The following is a 4538-nucleotide window of genomic DNA, read 5'->3' as shown; positions in this document are numbered from 1 at the left end:
CAGGTCATCCTGAAGGCATTTAAACTGATCTGGGAGATGTCCAAGCTCCAAATACATATATCAACTGATATTTTGTATAGTAATGCACCTGGTATTGTCACACCAGATTTCATAAATGAGAATTAAGACTCGTAGCGAATGGCTGACAGTGCTGAAGTATTCCACTATGGAAAGCTCTGCAGCTTATTCTAAACATACAAGCTGCATGTAAATAATGTGGGAATTAAACTAGCCTAGTCTCAGAACACAGTCTTCTTCTGGTACCCAACAAGGGACCAGGGTGAGGAGCAGCTGAAGCTGGGAGAGGCTGTGGAGCTGGAAAACAGAAAGATGAGAAACTTGTGACCAAACTTAGGATGTTTCTGATTTGTCTACAGCTAGTCATTAAGGCCCCCATTATTGCCAAAGGTTTCCAGACTTTGTATAACTGCTGCCTAACCAAGCACTGTGGTGGGTTTGGGGGTTTGGAGTGTTTTTTTTTTTGTTTTGTTTTGGGATCTATTTTTTTGTTTGTTTGTTTTGGTAGCTTTTATTCTGTTTTGTTTTGGAGGGAGGGCTTATTTTTCACAATCATGCTTTTTTTTTTTAATATCAGCTGAATTGACACGACTTACACCCAAAAAAAAAAGAAAAAAAAAAAAAAACAGCAGTTATAAGGATTATTTCTGTTAAAGCAGGACTGGAATCAACTTTATGAAAACACTCTTAGCAGAAAACTCACCCACACTTGTCTTTTCTAGATTGTTCTGTACCTTGTCTCAGATGTAAATCATACTCCAAGACCCTGAAAATGGCATATAAAATGTTATTGTTTGTGCCATTGAAGCAGTACAAGTGAGCTGTGGTCCCCACAGAGCCCCCCAACACTAACATACTGATTCCCACAGGCTGTGGCAGAGATTTTCAGGGCTTCATTCTTGTGCTTCAGACAGGCACAATCAATAACCTCATCTTCATGTAATACCTGCTCCACTCTGCCCAGTGATAAAGAGAACAAATTCTTCCAAGAAGGAGAACTGAAGTGTTTCCCATGCAGCTGAAGGGTCCTTGGGCAAGAAGGTTGCCTCTAGCTCTTTTTTTCTGGCACATTTGAGCTTGAGGTTTTTGCTGGGTGAGAATGAACATGTAATATGCTGTCTCCATATGCCCCATGGAAATTACCTTACAGGCTGACTGTGCCAGAGGTGTTTAACAAAGGCAAGACATTTATGTTCCAGAAGCAGGGTTTCCATTTTGATCTAGGGCTTTTTCTTTTTTTTTTTTTTTTTTTTTTTTAAAAGGTTAATTTTAATAAAAAATATGACTTACCGGCAAAGAGGAGGGGGGGGGGGGGGGGGGGGGGGGGGAGGTTCCCTATTAAAAAGGGCCTTGAGGTATTCTTCTTCACTCTCTTTTGAAGTCTGCACAAGTTTTCTAGGGTTGGTGCTAACTTCCTGTGCAGAGAGAGGAAGTGAAGAGAGGTGCAGAGAAACTCCGTAGAGGCACCAATGGGTGGCCAGCAGAGACCGGTGAGTAGAAATGCATAGACTTTTCCTAAGGAGCTTGTGTCAAAGGTTACTATGTGGGCAGTAGCTGGGTTTCATTTTGCCATGACTCAGAGCAGGTTAGGTGGAAGAGGAAGGTTTCCAGAGATCAAAGTTCCCTGCAAGGTAAGTAAAAAAAAAAAAAAAAAAAAAAAGTCATGTATGAATGTGAACTGTATGGATTACAGATGCACCATGGTGCAAAATAGACCCAAGACCAAAGCCATAGGTATCATCCAGACATACCTTTATCGGTGTTTTAGGCCTCACTGTTCCTATGTAGTGCTGATAGTGCATGAGAAACAGATGGTGTGAAAGGCTATACAAGTGAAAGGGAAAGCTAATACTTAGTTTGAAGAAAAAAAGAGTGCATCCATGGAGGGTGCAGAGAGAAGAGTGAGAAGGGCAAAGTGGCATGACAAGAAAATCACCTTGCAGAAGGACTCCATGAGTAAGTGGGAAGGCAAGTTGGCAGCAGCAATACTCAAAGTAAAAAGATTTTGCAGTAGTTAAAATGCAGAGGTCTGGGTGTAAGTATGATTTGTGAACATCTGTGATTTTGTGCTTGCAGCTTACAGATCTTCAGCAGAAGAAATCTTTGCAATGCAGCAATAAGATTGGACTAGATACAGCTGGGGACTGGCCTCCCTCAAAACCAGGGAAAGTGAAATGGGAAGGATTTTGGTATCTTCCACTGTGACAAAAGGAGGAGGGAAGGTACCTATGTGAGTGTAAACAGGAGCAACTACAAATGGATAAGTAATGCCTCCAGGATATTTCCCATGCTCACGTAGATGTTTCTACAGCAACAACAACATGCAACATATGACTTCTGGTCATTCCTGGTTTACAAATAATAAATGCAAGTGATATGTGTTTAATTCTACGCTATTGAAAATGTTTAGGGCTTTCAGGAAAACAAAACAAACAAACAAACAAATAACAACAACAACAAAAAAGAGCAAAATAGTAACAAATCACATTAGAGCTGAAGGCCCTATCCCTTCAGACACAAGGAACCTTAGTTTAAGAATTCCCACACCACAGAGTGAAAATGTCACAAGGTCAAGCTTCAGATGAAATCAGCCCATAGGTTGTGTATGTAAATTCCACTGAAGCTTAATCTTATGCAGAGAAGTAATGACCAGCATGAAATAGCAAGTGGTAATGAAAAATGCATTGCTATTGCAGAGAAAAATAACCAGGTATTGGAAGATAATATTTTAGATGTAAGCAGTAAATAAACTGGTTTTATTGTGTGTTGAAAGTGCCTGGTTAATGAAATTAAAGGATTTCTCACAAACCTCTCAGACTCCATTCAAAAATTAAGAGTTCGTCAGGATTAAATCAATCAATCACACACACGCTTCCTTAGCCCTGTTCCATTTAGTTCCTTACGACAAGGTCATACATAAAATGTCTAGATTGCTTGGACTCAGTTGACAATAATTACTTTACTCTTGGCTACCTTCCTTCCCAATTTATCCCTAATCTGGCATGTTCTCTTCATCAAGTCCTTCATGACTGTCAGAGGAAATGCAAGAAAGCTATTTCAAAGGATGGACATAATGCAGAAGAAAAAGTTAGTATGTTAAGGTGCTAAAAAATTGTAAAAAAGAGAGAGACACAAGAATGTGTGCATTAAGTACTATAAGTGTTGTGACATCAGGTCCGATTCAGTCTGTAAAAGCAGATTTACAGGTGACAGGCAGGTGTGATGGCTGACAGGTAAGGTGCACAGCTCTTTCATGGCAGAGTGCAGGTATTACAAGGAACAGGGAAGAAAGTATTGCTGTTTTTTCTTTCCAGTGCCCGCTTTACAACATGGATAAGCCTCAGTCAAAACAATCTCTCAATTATTCTTTAACTTCTCTATCTCTCAATGCTCAATCTTCTAGCTGAAAAAGGAAACAACTCTGTGTTTTCATGCTGTATGTCATTTTGAAAATATTTACAATATTTAAAGGTATTTTGTGACTCAACATGCTGAATATATAAACTGATTTTTCAGCTACAACTCTCCTTCGACAGTTTTTTGATTAAGCTGATTTACCTCTCATTCAGATGTGTTTAGAAAAACATTATGCTTTCCTGACAGATCCTCAGCAAGACAGGAAATTCAGAATTAAAGCAGTGTAAGGCAGTCATACACTATTATACTTGAAATTTATGCTCAACTAAGCAACTAACAGTGTTAAATTTCTACCAAATAGTTGGACATATTTAGCAGCTTCTTTTGTTTGAAAATAACTCACTGAAAGATTCAAAGCTTTGCAGATTTACTTGTCAATAAACATTAATCTGCAAATGGTTCATGGAAACATCCTGCAGCCAATGGGCGGCTCACAATCTGTTTATTGCTCCTATTGCCTGCTAGCTGTTAGCACTATAACTCTCAGCCACGCTAGTCACCTGGCTTGGTTTCTGTTTTCTCTCAGAGCAACTCCTAAAGAGCTTCAAAAGGCCACCAAATGTTTTAATGCAAACCCTCATGTAAAGCCACATATGATGTTTGCTTCCCACAAACATCCTTCTGAACACAGATCTGCACAGCAAATATTGATGGAGACAGAGGGGGATGTTTTTGAAGCATTTGCCTAAGGCCAAAAATTTCAACATTGATTAATTATTTTGGGTACCACAATTTCAGTGCTTTTCAGACAGACATCTGCAAGAAATCTATGTACAGAGGGAAGCAATTCCACAATACCTCCAGATCAGGTTCTCCTCTGAGAATGTCTCAGGCTGGACAGCCAAGAATTCAGGTGTCAAATACCCGCAGGCATTTTTGAAATTTCTCATTCACTGATTTTTTTTTTTTTTTTTCATAAAAGAACCACAGTGCTTTTCTCTCAGACCTGCTCTCTCAACTAAGATTTTCATAATGTAACATTTTGGGGTATCATCTTTCAATTATAATTAAATTCAGATAACTTTTAGTTTGTTTTTTCCTTGGGGATAGCAAATTTACAGTAAAAAGAAAGGAAAAAGAACAGGAGAAAGGGGACCATGCAT

At 39.0% G+C, this 4538-nt stretch overlaps 1 long non-coding RNA gene across 2 annotated transcripts; it reads left to right on the top strand.

The window, feature by feature from the left end:
- Positions 1 to 865: 865 nt before the first annotated feature.
- Positions 866 to 2447, top strand: LOC118162738. 2 transcript variants are annotated; one of them, XR_004748596.1, is made up of 3 exons: positions 866 to 1111; positions 1400 to 1508; positions 2095 to 2447. It is a non-coding gene; the product is annotated as an uncharacterized LOC118162738 (long non-coding RNA). The 2 variants fall into 2 exon arrangements; XR_004748595.1 differs by lacking the exon at positions 866 to 1111 and having other exon boundaries at positions 1138 to 1508.
- Positions 2448 to 4538: the final 2091 nt, after the last annotated feature.

This window comes from Oxyura jamaicensis, chromosome 2 (genome assembly GCF_011077185.1).
Source record: "Oxyura jamaicensis isolate SHBP4307 breed ruddy duck chromosome 2, BPBGC_Ojam_1.0, whole genome shotgun sequence".
NCBI classification, from domain to species: domain Eukaryota; kingdom Metazoa; phylum Chordata; class Aves; order Anseriformes; family Anatidae; genus Oxyura; species Oxyura jamaicensis.
The sequence above is the reverse complement of the archived record's forward strand: the minus strand, read 5'-3'. Positions and strand labels throughout refer to the sequence as shown.